This window comes from Lissotriton helveticus, chromosome 1_1, assembly GCF_964261635.1.
Source record: "Lissotriton helveticus chromosome 1_1, aLisHel1.1, whole genome shotgun sequence".
NCBI lineage: Eukaryota > Metazoa > Chordata > Amphibia > Caudata > Salamandridae > Lissotriton > Lissotriton helveticus.
In genome coordinates, this window is record NC_136057.1 from 901,485,031 (window position 1) to 901,506,791 (window position 21,761).

Consider the following 21,761-nt stretch of genomic DNA (forward strand, 5'->3'; position numbering starts at 1 on the left):
AGAGTCTAGGCACAACTTACAACAACTAACCTTCCTTTCTGCATCCAGGCTGACACCTGGCCACCAATACATGTTCTTCACTCTGCTTTTGCATTTAGCGATGCCCAGGTGTCCCTCATGGCATATTTCCAAACTTTTCTCCCTGATAGCCGTCGGCGGTACATATCTTCCGCTTCTCATAAGTAGTCCTTCCTCTATTGATAATTCGTCCTTTACTTCCCAGAAGGATTTTGCTTGATCGTTTAACTTGTTTTTGCAAGACCAACCTTCTTTGACCATTTGTATTATCATTCCAATGTCTTTGTCCTTATCCTGTTCTTCCAACCATTCATCCTTCGTTATCCCACTGGAGCATTCCCACAAATTTGCAATGCACGAATCTTCAATCTCATTGATTTCAGTGTTATTTTTGGATTCCAGGTGGCATTCTGCTTAAAAAGTCTGCTACCACATTCTTTACACCTGGAACATATTGTATGTCGTACATTTAATCCAACAGGCGCATCGAAATTCTTGCAAGGCGTGGAGAAGCTGTGTGTAGACCTTTCGTGGTGAGGACCTTCATTAAAGGTTTGTGGTCCGTGCAAAGGTTCACTTTCCTACCCCAGATGTACTGTCGAAAATGCTCGAGGGCCCAGAAACAGGCCAACGCCTCCCGTTCAATTACTGAAAATTTTTCTTCAGCTGATGTTAGCGAACATGATGCAAACGCACATCCCTTGGCATCTTTCTGTGTTAGTAAGGCCCCCATGCCTTTGTTACTTGCGTCAGTTGTCACGTAGTTTTGGAGAGTGGGATCAAATCCTTGCAAAGGTAGCGTTTTGCACATATCCCGTTTGAGGTCTTGAAAGGTACGTTCGCATTCCTCAGTCCACTCAAATGTGTTTGTTTGTTTCTGGCATGAGGAAAAAGAGTGTCCTGTAGCATGTCATTTTGACTTTGGTCTGCCAGTCTCAGCCAAGTAGTATCCGGACCAGCCAATAGGTGGGCCATTTCAGTTGGACAGCATAGTATTAGGCATGAAAGTCAGTTGCTCCAAGGTCTCCACAGTCAGTGGGATGTTTGAGCTTAGTTAAAGCAGTCCACCTCTGGCCAGTACCCCACATCAATTCAAGCACTACAATATCAAGTTCTTTAAATGTCTTAAGGAGGACAACTACTGGGAGATTCACAAAATGGTAAAGCAAACACAGGAGAGACGCCATCTTACAGAGGGCTATTATTCCTATAACCATTATAGGTAGAGTATTCCAGAGCACAATTGGGCGCGAAAGGTGCGTATGGTGCTGCTGAGATTGTCCTCTAACAAATCTTGTGAGGAATAGAATATTGTAATTCCAAGGTATTTGAAGATTTGAAGAACTTAGGTGGCTAAAGTATGCGATCCGTTCCAGTGCCAAGTTCACAGGGGACTAGCGCCCTGGCACAAAGGAAAAAGGAAAATTGGGGGTAACCTTAAACCTCGAGAGGGCATGAAAATCATTCAGGATAACAGCAATTGGTGTAAGGTTTAGGTTAAAGGAGCAGAGGAACAGCAACATCTCATCAGCAAATAAAGAAATGACATGCAATGTGTATACCAGTGGTATGCCCCATGCCCCACCCATTGCCCTTTATTTAATCACCAAGAGCTCTTCTGCCAGTACGAATAAGAGAGAGAGAGGGAGCATCCCTGTCTAGTCCACCAAGCGATAAAATAGCTACTGGAAATCTGGCAGTCTTGATCCTGGCAGTAGGGGAGTTATACAGCAAGTTGGCCCAGTGCACAAAGCAAAGTCCATATCCTAATCATTCTAGGACAGCCAGCATATAGTCCAGCTCAACATATCGAACACCTGTTCAAGGTTGATGGAAATATATGCTGCCTCTGGCCAGGTATACAGAAACCCTTCCATCACATGGTACAGGCAACGACGTATGATCTAAATGAATGAGAGATGCAAAATGGGGAAGGAGGCAGTTTGCCAGGATTTTGCCTAGAATTTTGTAGTTCGTGTTTAGAAAGATAATGGACAGTAGGTGATGTTCGTGGTGTCATGGTGTGGCTAGGCATGGACGTGATGATCGCCTCTCTCAATGAATCAATCTGTAGATTTGTAGAGCGTTTCTGTCAGCCGTGAGTGTATCCAGGCACTGTGGAAGGTGAGAGGCTTTCCAGCTGAAGAAGATCAGCCAATAGAGTCGCTAGACGAGGAGCCAGGAGGGATTCATAAGTTGCATGATATTCTACAGGTAGACCATTCAAACCAGGCATTTGCGTAGGGCCCAAATCGTCTGTCGGATTTCCTGTATCAAGATAGGGGCCTCAAGTGCCTCGAAGTCTCCAGGAGGGATTCGAGGAATAGCTAGACCCTCAAGAAAGGGCCCCAGGGCCGCAGGCCTCATTGGAGGGCCCGCCACATACAGCCCTCAGTTGTGTTGTGCAAATGGGGCATTTATATACTTTTTTGTAGACACCAATGTCCCAGAAGAGTCCCTAATACAGTGTTTTGAAGAGTGCGGCTCATGTGGACACATTAGGTGCGCCAGCAGCTTGTCCAACTTATCAGATGTGGGTTTTAGCCGCATAAGCGGACCATGAAGGCACCTCAGCAGGTCCATGAGGTCGCCATGCTCGCCTTTAACCAGTGTTAAGTGTTCAGACAGTTCAGGGGCAGGGATCACTCTTTTATCAAGGTCTCATTGGGCAGATTCGGTCTGCACCAGGTCCTCCATATAGAGGCATGGGCTCCAATCTTAGTGCACAAATGACTATCCGTAAAACAACCTTGTACTCCTCCCATTCAAGCGCTCTTGAGGACGCAGACTCCGCATTATCCTGAAAGTACTGCACAATAGCTTCACACAGAGTTTCTTTGAACGCACTATCCTTCAACCGTAATGGATGTATGCACAAGGTAGGTATTGAGTAGGCACTTTGCCCCAGGCCACGCTCAAAAACATGATCAGACAGGGTTTTACCTAGGTATTCAGCATAGAGAACTTGCGTTTGCAAAGAAGCAGGGCAAACCAGGCATTCAAGGCAAATGTGAAAGACATGTGCAGGGGAATACTCTTTTGCCCGCAGATGGTGGGCACACCAGGCATCAATCGCCAAGTGGTGGAGCCAGTCAGCTAATGCCACAGAGTGACATATTGCACATGTACCGAAAAGGGAAGAATGCGAGCAGTCTAATGTAGTATCTAAAAATGCATTGAAAACTCCACCCAAGAGCCAACCGCGTAGGTTTCGGGGAGAGAGAAACTAAATATCACAGCTGATCCATATTGGGGAAAAGAGTGAGTCAAACACCACTGACACACCACATAGGAGCCCCAACACAAGTATAAATCTACCTTTAGGATCAATCGGGGTGTTCTTAGCTTGGAAGAGTTTCCCAACCGAATCTATATGGTTGGGCCCTGAGCTAAAGAGGAATATGTAGTACTGTAAATGTGCCCCCTATCTCTGCCTCACCATCTATGCTGCAGCTCCTGAACCTCCCTATCATTCAAGCAAGTACAATTTACTTCCCAGTTACTTCTTTCATTCTCAGCAAATATTCTTTCATTTAGCTTTATGAACTTCCATTTTAGTGCAATTCTCCTAAATCTAGCTCAGCAGCATCACCTTGTGTCCTTTGCTTGTCTTTTAACCACCATGGCACTAACTTGATACTTGGTTTACAGCCCCTCAGCAATTCAAACGTACGTACAGATGTAACAGCAGTAGTAAAATCCTATAAGCTAGTAACATGGATTGTAATGCGTTCTTCCAACTTCGACACCCTCTGACAGACAACTGGATAGCCTCTTTGACTACATGGTTGAATCTCTCAATCTGTCCATTGGCATCTGCGTGGAACACTGCAATTCTTTTATGAGAAACGCCACCTTTATCCAAATAATTCTCCATTTGTTTGCTGAAAAATTGGGGTCTGTTATCTGTAACCAGTTCCTGGGGAATACCCTCTCTACAGAACACTTAATCTAAAAATTGTATAATCACTTCCGATGTAACATCTTTGACAATTTTGATCTCAGGCCATTTGAAAAAGTAATCAATTAAAACAAAACCAAAAGACTCCTGCCTTGGCAATTCAGAAAACGGGCCAATAATGTTGAGACATAATTTGCACCAGGGTGAATCTGGTAAAGCAACGGGTTGAGGATCAGTGGTGAGAGCCTTAGCAGATTTATGACTATTCACACAAAGCTCACATATCCTTACTTGATGTTCCACAAAAGCATCAATGGCAGGTCACCAAAAATTAGCCTTAAGACGTCTTCTGGTAGTTGAAATTCCAAAATGACGTTCATGAGCAATATCAACAAAAGATTTCCTCAAAACCGAAAAGGGGGATGGATACATTTGTCCCACTTACAACAATCCCATTTTCTACTGCCAGTTCCTCACGCACTTTGAAATAACTCTTCACACCTCCTCTCTTCTGGCCAACCCTTCAAAATACAATTCTTCACACAAATGAGCTGCTGGTCACCATCCATCTCCTTGTTCCACATCTCCTCTTGAACAATGGGACAATCAGTACCAAGTAAATTGACATCCTGCACAGTATAGGCCACTTCACACTCATCCAAGTCAAACTCATCAGACTCTTGACGGCAGGGATAACCTGGACATACAATCAGCATGCACATTGATCTTATCTGGAACATATTCTAAAGTGTACTGAAAATTCTGCAACCTAGAAGACAACCTGGCCAATCTGGAAGACATACTGTGTCCACCACCCGGTGCTAACAAGTGAATTAAAGGTTTATGATCAGTTTTAATGCTAAACTTTGTGCCCCAAAAAAAGGATCTGAAATGTTCAGCACCCCGTACACAAGCCAATAATTCTCTCTCAATTACAGAGTACTGTCTCTCTGCTTCCCGCAAGGTTCTCGAAGCATAGGCCACAATCCACTCTTTGCCATACTTTTCTGGATCAAAACAGCACCCAAACCACAACTGCTGACATCCACCATGATCACCACACAGTTCTTCCCTACCACAAATGGTTTAAGACACAGAGCATTACCAATTAATTTTTTTACAGCTGCAAAAGTAGCAGACATGTCAGTCCACTCAAATGTAGTGTTTTTCTTCAAGAGATACCTAAAAAAATCTATCAAGGCTGTATTATTGGGAATTCATTTTGAATAAAATTCAACCAGACCCAGTAAAGGAACTAACTGCTCCTTATATTTAGGAATAGGTGCTTTACTGATATTCTCAACATGAAACGTCTTGGGCTTAATACCATCACAACGAATGCAATGTCCCCAATATTCCACTTCCTGTTTCCTGAATTTGCACTTATTCAACGTAGAGTCAAACCTATGGTTACTAACACACTCAAAACCTTCTCCAGATTGTGATCATGCTCATTCTCATCCTTACCAAAAACCAAAATATCGTCTTGAAAAGCCAGAGCACCACTGAGACCAATCAACGTCTCCTTCATTAATCTCTGAAACACAGATGCTGCACTTGCTATGTCAAAAGGCATCCTGCAAAATCTGAATGATCCCTCTATAATAATAAAGGCTGCTAGATTGTTTTATTCTTCATGTAACCCCACTTGATGGTATGCACTGCCCACTACGCTACCCCAGTTTGGACCCAGCCATATGCAAATCAGTCTTGAGCCTGTGCCCCATGGGAACAGTCCAGACCCGACTGCCAGGCCAGGTCCTCCCTGGACCGGAAACAAGCATCCTGGGACCGGTTTCAAGGTATGTCACCCTTCTTCAGCCAGACTAGCTTGAGTCTAGTGGCACAGTGAGCAAGGGACCCATGTCTGGGCATACCCATCCCATTTAGGGGGAAAAGTGTTACAGCAAACAAATGATGGATGGAATGCTGACAATGCAAACATTCTCCCCCAGTCAAAAGATCTGGGTTAAATCCATTGTTCTTTTGCCCACTACTCCACCCCAGTTTGGACCTAGCCATATGCAAATGAGTCTTGACCCTGTGTCCCATGGGAACAGTCCAGACCGAACTGCCCTGGACCGGAAACAAGCATCCTGGGACCGGTTTCAGGGTATGTCACCCTTCTTCGGCCGGGCTATCTTGAATCCAGTGGCACAGTGAGCAAGGGACCAACGTTTGGGCATACCCATCCCACTTAGGGCGAAAAGTGTTACATCAAACAAATGATGGACGGAATGCTGACAATGCAAACATTGTCCCGCAGAGGGACAAACAGAAGAAGAAGAAGGAAATACACTGAGTAAGATGCAAGCAAATGAATTTGACAAGAAAGCCGACCAAAGATAAGCAATGGACTGACCCAAAACTCACTGTAAATATTAGTATTGTTCTGACATGCTTCTTGCCTGTGGTTTAGCCAGGGTATCATGGCCCCAGAGCAAGCAAAGAAAATAAGCTCCAGTATATTCAATTAGGAAGTAAAAGGCAACATAACTGAGTGCAGTGGAACTCTTCCTCCCCTGGAATCTGGTGCCACTGCACCTGATACACTAATTATACTATCACTAGGGACCCTGGCCATGCACACTATATAATGATCTTGATGACTAGATGAGCATACATTTTTTCAATACAATCCTGCAATGAAAGGTACAAAGCATATCTAATTACTTAAGCTTGAGAAATCTCTGCAAACAAATCAGTGATCATTGTCAATGACAGACTGTGATCAGTACTAAGCATGAGCGCAAAATCCGCTCCGATCGCGGATTTTGCGGATTTTCGGTAAATCCGCGATCCGCGAACTCTCGCGGATTTACCGAGAATCCGCAATCCGCGATCGGAGCGGATTTTACGGTCAAAAGTTCAAGCCTGCATAATTTACGATGGCGCCGGCAAGCTGCCAGCGCCATCCTCAAATGGTTACTTAATTAGCTTCGACAGGAAGCTCTAATAGATAAGATACAGCAGGGGCTCGAGCGCCTGCTTTATTTTAACAGTTGGAGCTTCCTGTTGAAGCTAATTAAGTAACTATTGCAGGATGGCGCTGGCAGCTTGCCGGCGCCATCGTAAATTATTTCAACGGTGGTGTCTTCTTGAGTAAATATGAAGGGCAGGGTTCATTCGGGCACGACGGTCCTGGCACAAAAAAATAAACCTCAACAGGAAACACTTGCAGATATCAATAAAGCATGTGCCCTAGTTGAAGCTTTAATTCAGTGACTCATTGATCAGCCCAAAAATTAATCTGCTGATCGGTCTCTGCCCTTTTATACACACAAGAGGCATGCTCGCATGGACGCCCCGTCCGTTTGGCCCCGCCCACACACTCGAGGTGTGCACCGTCTTCCCGCCATTTACCCACTATGATGGACATTTCACTAAAGGGACCCCTGCGCACTTCGGCGCGATTGCATAGTAACACACACTTGGTCGCTGGAACTAGTTGAAGCGCAAATGTAGTGACTCATTCATCAGCCCAAAAAAAATCGTGAGCGTTGGGAGGCTGGGCAGATGTGCCTTCTTCCCAAATATCCCATCGATGCTGCTCTGATCGGTCTCTGACCTTTTAGACACACAAGAGGCATGTGCGCTCGCGTGGAAGCCCCGTCCGTTTGGCCCCGCCCACACACTCGAGGAAGCCCCGCCCCCAATCCGCAAATCCGCTGAATCCGCTAAATAGGCGGATTTTGCGGATCCACGATCCGTGGATCCGCTAAATCCGCGAATCGTGGATCCGCAAAATCCGCCCATGCTTAATCAGTACACTACGACATGGAGGGAGTGCAATCCTTCCTAAACTGAGTTACTTTGTCACCAGTCTGTACTGTTTGCTGTTCATGATCCCATAGCAGCCACGTTTCCTGGGTCCATGTGTAACTGGTTAGACCAGTCCTGTTTTTTTTTCTTAATAATTCTGGGACTTGCAGTCTTATTTTACCTAGTATAAAACTGTGCAATGTAGCAGCTATGTGATCCTAGGGGTCACAAAAACCTAAAACACTGCAGACCAAAGCATAAGCAATGAAAAACAATTGGGAGTGTAACTCATAACCCTCATATGAAGGGGCAGTATTTCGAAGTGTGAAGAGTGTGTTTCCTGGCTCTGGCATGGCAAGCCCCTGGGCTCAGGGTGGTGCTCGTCAACCGACCTGCTGTTCCACGCGTGGCTCCTTCGTATTAATGGCTACCTGTCAGGAAGGACGCCATATTGTATTGTATTGCAATTGCAATTATATAGCGCTTACTACCCCTGCCGAGGGTCAAAGCGCTTTTTTGGCGAGTAGCACACTACTCCTGAACCCATAAAGGATTAGTGTTGAATTAGTATAGTGAAATATGAAAGTAATTTAAATGGTGGCTAGGTTAGTCAGTTATTTGTATTCAGAAGGGTGGTGGAATGATAGAAGAGGGAAAAAAGGTTTGTATTTATATAGCGCTTGTTACCCCTGATGGGGAGTTGATGCGCTTTTTTGGCGAGTAGCACGCTACTCTGGAAACCCATAAAGGATTAGTGGTGAATTAGTATAGTGAAATATGAAAGTAATTTGAGTGGTGGATATGTTAGTCAGTTATTTGGATTGAGAATGGCAGGGGAGGGATGGAAGAGGGAAAGAGGTTTGCATTTATATAGCGCTTTCTACCGCTGATGAGGTGTTCAAACACGTTTTATGTTGTAGTTTACTTCTCTTTCTACGGAGTACAGGCTGTGAATGGAAGCCCAGAGCTAGAAAGAGGTGTCCCCGATGACATTCATATATGTGGTGGCTTTATTTAGTTACCACTGCCCTTCACCCCCCCCTCCCCCCTCAAATATAGTCCTTCCCTCCACACCCCATCCTCAACACAATGAAGCTGAGGGCCAATCACGGATCAGCATCTCCGACCAAGGGACAACCGAATTACAGAGTGGATCTTAGTAGACTAGGGTGAGCAGGAGTCCCGGATTTGCTGGGACATTCGCTGTTTTCCACCTGCTGTCACCGCAGATTTCTGCAATTTTGGCTCATGTGCCGGTTTCTAGAGGAGTTCGACTGAAAACAGTGAGAGGCACTTTTTTAGCTGTTTTAAAGCTGTGCTAGTAAGTAGCTTTATAAATAATTTGGAGAGCAAGTGTTTTTCATTAAACGTCTGTGTGCATATTTCTACATATTCGACACGTTCACTGTGCCCCTCTGGTGGAGTTGTACTTAAGCAGAAAAATCATTGAATTATCTGAAAATATGCACGCGCGGACACTCAGAACTCTTGGGGGTCCTCACCGGTGGTTTTACCTGCAGAAATCACAAACAAACGAATACAAAATAGCCCCGCTTGAACTTCGTGAGTGTCGGACAAAAAGGCAGCATTTCAAAGCCCGGGACGGGTAACCAGGCAACGAGGCTCGACCTCAAACTCCGAGCACAGAAACAGTGGCGGCGACCGGCGTGTGAGAGAGGCTCTCTCCTCCCCGACTGCGAGGGGAGACGTCACTGGGGGTCCAATGTAACACCCGTTCCCGACACGGGACGCGCCTTCCAGGTACCTGCTGTATGTGCACTTTTGTATTTTACGAGCGCCTCAAACAGAAATGCTCTACAGACATTCAATACGGAAACTGCACCGTGAGTGACTCAGTGCAGTTTTCACACAGCTGAGCTCACAAAATAACCATGTCCCCATGTGAGCAGCTTGTTCGGGAGTGAATCATGATTCGTGCATTCTGGGATGTGTGGTCCTGCATGGATAACCCGCGCGCCTTCCCAGTTTGAGATTTGAGTGGTCTTCCGGTCTGGTTATTCACCTGCATTGGGTTGTTATTGTACAACAGTTTGCGTATGACCGGGCAGTGTTTGTCGTGCGTGGTTGGTAGAGTGTGTGGTGTAATGCAGCGTGGGTGATGGAAGAATCAGTGTGTCCTGCTTGAGGACAGGCGCGCGCCAGTCACGTCGTGGCCTTTGCACTGCATACCGACAAAATTGTAGTTTTGCTTTTCACATTATGTATATATGTTTACACTGAAGCATAACTCTCACACTGCCGAACTCTTCTCCTTCTGGCCTCTGCCAAAGTTGCAGTAACCTAGGTTTTTACCAATTTAATCATCATTTTTCTGTGACTTTCTTCTTCTGGTGATGCCCTTCCATTCTAGACCTAATAGTAATTACAAGGTCCAGTGGATTTATTTATTTGTTTATTTATATATAACTGTGGACATCACCCAAAGGTGCTTGAGCGCTTTATAATAAACCGGTTCCATTACTAGAGATACGAAGTTACAAACCGCTGCTAGTTACGATCATTACAAGAGGCACAAAGTATCAAGTCGCGACATATGGATATTTCCTCGTTTCGATCATTACAAAGGCACAGACTTACAGATTGTAAGAGGATGTATGTATTGTAGGTAAGAGCAGCGATGTTAGATTAGGTGAGACAGGAGTAGTGCAGTTCGTCTCAGTCTAGGGGAGAGTAAATTATCTTCGGGGAGGTTGGCTAACGGGACAACTGGGCAAAATGTCCATGAAGTGCTTTCAGCTCTGTTTTGAAGATCGACAATGAGGTGGGAGTGCATAGTTTCGGGGACAAGGAGTTCAACCAGAGGCGCAACTAGAGCCAAATTTCGGGGGGGGGAGGCTGATGGAGCGAGATAGAAAACAAAATTTTGTTTAAACTCGCGAAGTCACATTTCCATAACATGAATAAAAATATTAATGATTTGTGATATGTTGTGCTAATACAACTTAGATTAAACTTTACACATGGGGGGACTAACATGTGTGCTCATAAACATGCATAAATGTTGCATCTTTTTGTTCGTGCGAAATAATAAAATAATTTATTGTTTTCGTTTTTGTCATTACTAACTGCTGCAAACTTAAAAGAAGCATGTGCTTGTTTTTGCTTTTCCTTGTCTGTGTGATGTCATTTCTACTATTCTAGGTGCATATGGGTCTCATGGAAAAACGGAGACTGGTAGATATAAACGCTGCTTTATTTGTTTGCAATGGCTAGGTAACATTTTGATTAATCGGGTGGGTTAATTAATTAGTAAAACTTGGGGTGGATACAGAATCTACATTATTTCTTACATTAATACTTTTCTTGTGTTTGTTTTATATTAGAAATCATAAGTTGCCTGCTTTTGGCCCTAGTCACTTGAGCCGCAGAAAAGAGCTGACATGTAATTCTGCAGAAAGTCACGAGACGCCCATTCTGAAATAAATTATTCGTCAAAAGCTGCGTTCACAAAGCAAAAACTAATGCTGTCATCATTCTGTCGGACATGGCCAAGGTCGAAAGTGAACATTTTGTCAGTCCTTAACTTGGCATCCGCGGAAGTATAATGAAAGTCAATGGACGCTGCGAGAATGACTTAATACATTTGTTGCAAACTCAGGAAGCTTCTGGCTTCACGTGGAAGGGACAATGGTCTCTATGAAACGTGATTTAATGGAACTTTTTGAAAACTGGGTGACATGTCACTTGTCACTCTCAGCCAATGGGACGTCGAAGATTTCTGAAAACTTTCCTTTGCGTAGTTTAGTTAGCATAGAAAGGTATAAAAAGTCATGCCCTTAGGGATGGGCTGGCTGCTGCTTTCTGACTTTCCGATGAGGGTGAAGTGCTGACGGACTTTACTTGGAGCACGTAAGAATCCTCAAAGAACTTTACTTTAATTTCTATCTATTCAGCTCAGTTAGGGAATTAGATTTTAGAAATGCTAAACTTTAAATATTCACTTTGATTTTGATTCACTTGCTTAAATTGTATTTTTCTCATATTTCTTTACCATCATGCTTGTTTTATTGCAAATAAAATTCATTTATAGAACTATCAACTTATATACCATAATTTAGTAAATAAAATCTTACTTTTGACAAACAAGCTGGTCTTGGTTATTCAGAAGTGTAGGTTACTATTAGCTAGATCACATCGCCAATGGTGGTCATTTAAATGGTATAGTTTTATTCTAATGACAATATTCTTTCCGCAGATGTATAAAATGTATATAGTTTGTAGATAATGTGTATATAGATTTAATTTGACCACCTGATTCAGTAGGCCCAAAATATGTCAGGTTTATAAATGGGTCCATATTTAGTATAGAATTTGTTTATAGGTTATGAAGTTGGGTAGCGTTGTTTATGATATATTTTCTATAGGCCGCTGGATCAATTCTCTGGTAGCAGAAATTGATGGTTGCTAAGGGTAACCAAGGTAATATGTTGGTTGCTAAGGGTTACGTTATGGTATGGAAATAGGATCGATGTTTTAACACATGTTGAGTTCGTTTTTCGTGCTATCTGTAAGCTATACCGGTATAGATTGTGTGGCGAGAAATTAGTCACGCAAGCCATCTGTTCTGTTTGTAGTGATATCGCCGAGTATCACAAGAGGTATCGCCGTGTACCATAGTGTTGTCGCCGAGCAGCACAGTTTTAGGGCTAGGTGTGAATCTTGTATAGTGAGGGTTTTCTAAGAAATTTGAGCAGCATGAGAATAGGGACAAAGCGCCTTCCATAAAACTCACTGTGATAAGAGTATTAGTTATATCCGAGCTTGAGTGAAGGGTAAGTTAGCGTCGGTACATGATTATCTATAAACAGGTTAGAGTCCTGTACGGGTACATGTTTCATATCTATAAACAGGTGAGAGCCCTGTACGGATAACGTCGTTATTTTGCTAACGGTGCATGATTTCTATAAACAGGTGAGAGTCCTGTATGGATTTCATGTGTGCTTGAAATTAGGGAAATTTCAGTGTGAAAGTGCGAGTTTGAATTGTATTTTATGTTCAAGTGGAACTCTTAGAACTTTCACTTCGCGGTGGGTTCAGAGCAAAGCGAGTTCATAATTATACGTGTTAGAAGGGTGGGGTAAGGTTACTCCACTGACAATTGAATATTATCCTTAATGTGAATAGCGCCGTCTATTCCGAAGTGTGGATACTTGAATGTATGTAAACTATCCTAAATAGTGAAACGAACAGATGTTGTCTTTATAGTCATTGTTAAGAATTAATTTACACTGAAAAGTGTTCTTAAAATGGCGCTGTGAAAAGATTTTGTGAGGGAGGGGTAAGCGCCAGGAGTGAGAAACGAGAAACCGCAGCTGCTGTGTACGTCACAGAGCCGCGCTGGGATTGGGTGACCTACGTCACAAGCTATATTCTGATTGGCTCTTGAGTCTCTGACGACCTGTGAGCTGATTGGTCTTTCGGAAAAACTCTAAATTTATTGGTTGAGCAGAAAAGTGACGTAGCTCAACTGTCATTGGCTAGTTGGTGTGTTTCGCGCACGGATTGGTTGTTGTACGGAACATCCCGGAAATATTTTACGAACGATTTTGTGAATTAGATTTAACTCTTAAAAATGAGTTATCATTTTAAACATGTTGAGAAAAAGTCAACATTATTTCAGAAGTTCAAGAATTTATTTTCACCTGACAAGAAAATCGAAACGCGAGGTGGTAAATTACTTCATAAGTATAAAACACCTGCAGCGTATATGGAAGGTGAATATGGATATCATACTGTCTTATGGTTCGATAATTGGAAACGATATACTAAAAATGACGGTGTTTTAACTTGGCCTGATGATGGTTCATTTAATGTAAGAGTCTTAAGAAACTTACGAGAGAAAATGAATGCTCTTGTTCCAAAACCGAGACCAACTCAATTTGAAGCTTTAGTTGAGTGGGAAGACGAGATGTATCAGTTACAAAGAGAAGCTAGTGGAATTAAAAGACCTTCTAAAAATCCATCTTGGAAAAGAGAAACTCATGAAGATAGATTGAGAATGTGGAGACAGGGAAACATGAGTGAAGGATTGTATTTAATTCATGAAATGGTAATGGGTACTCCTACAGGGAAATCAATGGAAAGTGAATCTGAGGATGCAGTTATGGAAGAAATATATACAACTGCTAGAAAGAATCATCCTAATCAGCCTTTGAGACCTCCTAGATCATGGTCGACTCCGGTGGTTTCTATTGAAACTTCACCGAGTGCACCTCCAATTAATGAAGCTCCAAAACTTTATCCAAATAATTGTGAAATCAATGAAACTCCTAGAAGACCAGAATTCGAGAATGCTCGAAATGAAGGTAGACATTTTACAATGACTCCAAGAGCAAGGGAACCTCCAAAAGATTATACAAGAGAGGCAAGAAATGTTGAAGATGTTGATTATAATGAATATATAAGATCAAAGGAAGAACTAATAAAAAGAATGACAAAAGGCATGGAAGCTGTGACAGTTCCAGTAACAATTGGTCCTGTTCAGCCCGTATTTGACCAAAGAGAAACAAACAAAACTGGATTAACTATTCCTTTAAATACAGAAATTCAAAAAGCTGCTGAAAAATTTTATTCAGATTTATCTGAAATAAACACTTCTAAATCGAGAATGCCTGATTTAACCTTTAATGAGGATTTATCTCCAAAAACACCTATGGGTGCTATATCAGATATAGGGAGTCCTGAAGTCAGAGTAACCACACCAAAACTTGATGTGGCCAAATTAAAAGCGAATATCGAAGAATTAATAATTGGAACAATTGGTCCAGATAGTTTAAATTACTATCGGGATGATGAACTACTGTTCATTTGCAAAAGCATTCAGTGGAAAACGAAAAATAAATATGATCAACTAGAGGATCTAGCAGCAGAACTTGAAATCGATGTGAGTAAACAAAAGAATTTTGCAAAACATTACAGATTAGACTTTTCAGAAAGTGACATTGAGAGTTTGAACTCAATGGGAAGAATAGTTCACATTAAAGATTTGATTGTCTATATCAAAAAGCTAGGAGAACTGAATAAATGGAGAGTAAAATGGACGAAAAAGAAGGAAGATGAAAGATTGGATAAATTGTCAAAACAATTTCCAATGAGAGAAGTTGCAGGTGGAGGATATGTTCATATCCCGTGGTCGAGACAGGACATTCTGTTATTTACAAATGACTTTCCAAAATTGAGGGAAAAACCAGTTGAGTGGTACAGGCAAGTCGATAGATTTATCAAAGTGTCAAAAGTTCTGTGGATTGATTTAGATGGATTTTTTGACATTGTTGTTCCATCTGATCTTTGGACAGAATGCAAAATATCGATTAGTTGGCCAAAAGCAGAACCTGAGCGAATTAAAGAAACAGGTGCTCCAAATCCACTTGTAATGGATTTTTATGAAAAAGTAATTGTTTGGATGAAAAACAAAATTCCACCCAAAGAAGTCGATTGGGTTAAAATAGAAAGAACAGAACAGGAAACAAAAGAATCAGTTCATTCTTTTTATGAAAGACTACTGTTAATCTTTAAACAATACAGTGGTTATGAAAAATTAGATGAAAAAGACATGAGTCATTTTGTCTATAGATTTGTTTATGGACTAAAACCTGAAATTGGAGAAATGATCAGAACTAGTATTGTCGGATGGCAATCACTATCTGTAGATGATATTCTAAGAAAAGCAAAGTATTGCAGTGATGAAATAGAAGTAAAACAGAAGAAGCTGAAGGAGAAAGCCATGTGGGCTCAGGTAAAAGTGGCTGAGCAACAGATTGCCAGCATGGGTAATAAGAACACTAATTTTGTTCAAACTGGAAATACAAACCAGATACAAGGAAAGTTTAAAGGTAATAATTTCCCAAAGAAATTTAGCCCAAAGATTGAGGAGCTGAAGCAAAGATTACCTTGTTTTAATTGTGGCGAAATTGGACATTGGAGAGACGAGTGTCCTCATCCTCCTAAAAACATAAAGAATCCCTTATTGAATCCACAGATGCAGAATGGTGTTGACCTGCAGCGACAGCTACAGATGCAACAGGGGTTAAACGAATTTAATATTCAGCGACAGTTACAGCAACAGCAACAACAACAGGTGAATAATCGTCAAGACCAATTGCCACAACCACCTTTTCCGAATTGTGGGGGAGTTCAAAAATATAATCCAAACGTGGGATTTCAGGGAAGTGAACAGGTAATAAAACCACAAAAACAGCAAAAGCAGCAAAGGGTTCAAATGCAAAATGCTTCACAACAATTCTTATTAACAGAAAGTCAGGACAGTGATTCTGATGATTATTGCTGACGGTGCCCGAGAGAGGAGGAAGAGTGTGTCGTTGGAGCCACTCTCGAGGTTGACCAGTCTGGTCCTTATGTAAACGGGAAAGTTAATGATGTAGACATCACTTTTCTAGTGGACACTGGTGCTACCCGTTCTACTGTTAGATCAGTGGAAATTGAAAACCTACCTCTCTCTGGGGATACCATCCAAGTTGTCGGAGTAAGTAATCAACAGATTAAAACTGACTTAACTGATCCAGTACCAGTTGAAATTGGAAACTACAAAAATAATCACAGATTTGTGGTTTGTAATAGTAGTCCAGTAAATCTATTAGGCAGAGACATCCTATGTAAAATGAATTGTAGAATATATTGTTCTCCTGATGGAGTTGAATTACAAACAATGGAGGAAGATGGTTTATACAGAATGACAATGATGATGATAGAAGCAGAAGAAACAAAATTGTTTCCTGCATTTGAAGAAAAAGATCTACCTGAAGAACTCAAAGGAACAGTGAAATCTGAAATATGGGATTTTACTGGAAATGAGATGGGTCTGATGAAAAACGTAGATCCAGTAAAAATTACATTGAAACAGGGAATAGAATTTCCAAACACTCCACAATATAAGATGAAAACAGAAACAATTGAAGGTATTACACCTATAATTGAAAAATTAATTAAGCAAGGTGTATTAAAGAAAATGAAAGGTAGCTCTTGTAATTCACCAATTATGGGAGTTAAAAAGTCTAACGGAACATTTAGAATCGTACAAGATTTGAGAAAGGTTAATCAAATTGTTGTTCCATGTTGTCCTGTGGTTCCAAATCCAGCAGTAATTCTATTTCAGATTCCACATGATGCTGAATGGTATACAGTCATCGACCTTTGCAATGCATTCTTTACTGTTCCCTTACATCCAGACAGTTATGAAATATTTGCTTTCAGATTCCAAGGTAAGACCCTCGGATGGTCAAGAATCCCACAGGGCTATACAGAAAGTCCTTCAATCTTTAACGAACTGTTAAAAAGATCATTAGAAGACCTAGACTTACCTGGTAGGTCTACGTTAGTACAGTATATTGATGATTTGTTAATAGCTGCAAAGACAAGAGAAAATTGTGTAACAGACACAATAATTCTGCTAAATCGCCTTGCAGAAGAAGGACATAAAGTGTCCCCAGCAAAACTACAGTTTTGCAAACAAGAAGTAAAATATCTTGGTCACAGAATTGCAAAGGGAAAAAGACAAGTAACAATAGAGAGAATAAAAATGATTCAAGCAATGTTACCACCAAGAACACAAAGACAGGTCAGAATGTTCTTGGGAATGGTTGGTTACTGTCGACAATGGATAAGTGGATTTTCAGTAATTGCAAAACCACTACAAAGACTGACAAAGTCAGATGTAAAAGATCCAATTATTCTCAATGATGCTGAGATGGAATCTTTTGAGAACTTGAAAAAGAGCTTATGCCAAGCTCCTGCTTTAGGAATGCCAAATTATGAAAAAGATTTCGAACTGTATTGCAGTGAGAGAGAAGGATGTGCATTATCTGTATTAATTCAGAGACATGGAAATTTAAAGAAACCTATTGCATACTTCTCTGCAGTTCTTGATCCAATTGCAAAAGCATTACCAGGTTGTTTGAAAGCAGTTGCAGCTACAAGTATCAGCCTTGAACAAAGTGAAGGAATCATTATGGGATTTCCTGTAAAAGTTTTTGTGCCTCATTCAGTTGAAATATTACTGACAAGAGGTAAGACTCAACATCTAACAAGTAGCAGATTGACAAAGTATGAGAAAATCATACTGGGAGCAGATAATGTTTCGATTTCAAGATGTTTAAATCTGAATCCTTCTACATTACTGCCTGATTCTGAAATTGTTGATGACATTGAAACAGAACATGAATGTTTAGATGTCATGGAATTCTGCACTAAACCAAGAAAAGACATCAAAGACAGACCTTTGTCTGAATCAGATTTTGTCTACTTTGTAGATGGGTCATGTTTAAGATCCGAAGGAGGTGTCTTGAAAGCTTCATATTCAGTTTGTACAGTCGTAGATGTTGAAGAAGCATCATGTCTTGAAGGAGTTCGTTCAGCACAAGTGGCTGAATTGATTGCTTTAATTCGTGCATGTGAAATATCAAAGGATATAAGAGTTACCATCATTACTGATAGTCAGTATGGGTACGGAGTTGTGCATGATTATGGACAACTCTGGTCACAGAGAGGATACATGACATCAACAGGATCACCAATTAAAAATGCAGTTTTCATTAGAAGATTAATTGAAGCAATACAATTACCAAAAGAAATCGCCATTGTTAAATGTGCAGCGCACACTAGAGGAACTGATTATATTTCCAAGGGAAATGCCTTCGCAGATGAAACAGCAAAATACTGCGCAAGGAAAAATTATTCATACAATCGGGAGAGGAGTAAAGAAACTGATTCAAATTCATTAATGCTAACAACTGTTGTAGAAACATGGCATGAGATTAGAGATTTACAAAACGAAGCAGAAGATGATGAAAAAGACTTGTGGTTAAGATCAGATTGTAGACCACGTGAAGAAGATGGAGTGTGGGTTTACAAAGATGGCAGAGTAGTCTTACCAAATTGTTTGATTGCTGACATGGCCAGATTATATCATGGTCCAGCACATCTAGGAAGAGATTCTATGGTCAGACTTTTCAGAGAAACATGGTTCAATACCAAGTTTAGAACTATTGCTGAATCTTTTTGTCAAAGGTGTTTGTCATGCCAACAAATGAATCCAAACAGAAAATCAGTGGTGGGGACAGGAATAATTGGTCGAGAAGGTGGTCCCTTTACCAGGTTACAAATGGATTTCATTGAAATGCCCTTACACAATTGTTTGAAATATGTACTTGTAATTGTATGCTTATTCTCAAGATGGGTAGAGGCTTTCCCTACACGACACTGTGATTCAATTACAGTAGCAAAACTAATGCTCAGAGAAATCATCCCAAGGTACGGTTTTCCAGTCACTATTGAGAGTGATGGAGGAAGCCATTTTGATAACAAACTGATGAAATTAATTTGCGAAGCTTTGAGCATTGAGCAGAAAATACACTGTGCATACAGACCAGAGGCATCAGGAGTAGTTGAACAAATAAATGGAACAATCAAAAACAGAATTGGAAAAATGTGTCTTGAAACAGGTATAAAGTGGACTGATGCTCTTCCACTTGTTTTGATGTCATTAAGAAGTACACCAGATAAAAAGACAGGTTTGAGTCCTCATGAAATTTTAATGGGAAGAGTTATGAGACAAGCATTTGTACCTGTAGGTAAACTGTTGAGCATAAATGACAGTGCAATTTTGGATTACTGTAAAAGGTTATCTGATATGGTAACTTCTGTGTCTAATCAGGTGGGAACTGAAGCTCAATCAAATGAAAAGGTTTTGACACATGATCTGAGACCTGGCGATTGGGTCAGAACGAAAGTACATCGGAGAAGGAATTGTCTAGCTCCTAGATGGCAAAAACCTAGGCAGATAATCTTGATCACTACTAATGCTGTAAAGTGCAGAGGATTGAAACGTTGGATACATCCTAGTCATACTATTCCAGTACCAACTCCTGAGAGTTCTGATGTTGAAAGTGATACCACAGAAGATTCTGATTCAGAGGCAGAAGGCAAAACAGAAGGTGAAATAATTCCAGATTCTGAAGATCGACAAGAAAGTCGACATCTGGAAACTGTGCCAGTGAATGGAAATCTGACAAGAAAAGACTTGGAAATAATTGAAATAGATTCTGAAGGTGAAGAGAATCTGTTAAAAGGAAAGATAACTGAGGATTCGGATGTCTCTATTGAAGACAAAGAAGCTGAACAAAAAGAAGTTTCAGACCAGGAGAGTATCGAAAGGCAGAGAACAAGCTCTGAAGTAAGGAACAGAAATCCGAAATCTGGGAAGTTAGAGGTAATTGAGGAAGAGGAGGAGAACGAATTACCGAGTACCAGTGATGGAAGACAAAGTGAAGTTCCTGAAGGAGTGAAATTGCCGAATAGAGAAGTTCCTGAGTCAATTGAAATTTCAGACTACGAAACTGAAGAAAGTGACGTGGAAGGTGAAAGTGAAAACAGAAAGAAAAGGACTTGGAAGTCAGAATCAAATAATTCTGAACCAAAGAAGAAGTACGTGAGAAAAGCAGACTATTGGCCAGGTGGAAGATTGAGAGTCAGATTGATCAAAAAGCCAATAGAACAAGTTGAAGAAATCAGTAGTCAAAAGAGTCCTGGAAAAGAAGTTGGAGTTGGAAGGAAAATTGAAGTGATATCAAGAAAAGGGAAGAGAATAATAAGACCAAACCAAAAATACAAGTCTCCTGAGTGGACTTACTTAGTAATTCCACCTGTTATTGACATATATGATAGTAGTGAAGAAGAAAACTAAATACAAGAAATTAGTGACAATGATTGAAGTACAGAAATATTAAATTGGCAAAAGGCTGAAGAAAATTTGTTAGTTGACACAAGGTCGAAGAAAAACTGTTTAGTTGAAGAAAACTTATGTATGACATAAGGTCGAAGAAATCTTGTTTAGGGTTTTAAAAGAAAAAGAAAAAGAAATTTTAAAAGGGGGGTGTAAATATAAATTTAGAATTTTAAAATTTATTTTTATTTTTTGAGGCTAAAATTAACCAAGAATGCCTTATGTTAAGGAGAGTACTTCAAAGTGTTCTGTTTTTAAAAGATGCTGTAAGATGACTCTGGTGTGTCTGCTCATTTTAGTTCTGCTCTGGTTGGTTCTAGCTGTGATTATCCCTTTAGAAATGAATAGAGAATTACACAAAGTTAATTTAACAAGCAAAGCTCTGGTTAGCCAAACTAAACATAGTGCGTCTGCAAAAGTTATTGATCATCAGCCTAACACACATCAAGATAAATCAATTGGAGATTTTTCAAGTAATATATTCACAAAGCTATTGAGTGAATATGTTAAGGTAATGGATGCAAAGGACTGCTATGTCTGTGTTAAATTACCTGCTTCTGTTTCTGAGGGAGTAACATATAATATGCTTCCTCTCACTTATGCTGTAACATGTAGTGTATTAACTAGTTTATTTTATCAAACTGGACGTTTAGAATATTACTATTCAAATTATGATGAAATTTTTGCTAATATTAAAATTGATAACGCTTTAAATAAGCATAAGAAAGCAAAACAAATGAGAGAATTTTTCCTTGTTACTAATGAACTCACTTATGAGTATGCTTACAAGAATAATCTAACATGTAAATTAAGTGCTGAAGGAAAGAAATTTTTGAATATGGTTGAAGAGAGAAGAGCAATTTATAAGAGAAATGAATTAGTCAAGCAGACTAAGTCAGCCTTCTGGCAAAAAGAGGATGAGAAATTAAATGGCAAAATGCTTGAAAATATTGCAATTCACATAGACAAACCTGTTAGTGGAAAACTTTGCATTAGAAGAGATAATACACTTTTTGATAATTATTTTGTAGGTGCAAGTAACTGTGAAGATACTTATCAGATTTTGGGAGGTTGGGGATTTAAAGGTGGAAAGGATCCTATCTTTCCTGGGATTTATTTTGTTTGTGGTGACAAAGCCTACTACAACCTTCCAGACCATTGGTATGGAACTTGTTATGTGGGAATTGTTTTTCCTAAAGTGTTTCATGTTGACAGAGATTCAGAAGGATTGTTTAAAATTCATAATTATGTAAATAGAGCTAAAAGAGAAACTTTTACTGAAGTTCTGGGAGATATTTTCCAAGCTGTAATACCTTTTGTTGG

General features: G+C 40.5%; 1 protein-coding gene across 1 annotated transcript in view; it reads left to right on the forward strand.

Moving 5' to 3' along the window:
• The first annotated feature begins 9,302 nt into the window (after positions 1 to 9,302).
• Positions 9,303 to 21,761, forward strand: part of LOC144771243 (uncharacterized) — a 131,376-nt gene continuing 118,917 nt past the window's right edge. The window contains exon 1 of the mRNA XM_078655866.1: positions 9,303 to 9,451. The gene's annotated coding sequence lies outside the window, so the exon portion shown is untranslated. The remainder of the gene's footprint in view (positions 9,452 to 21,761) is intronic.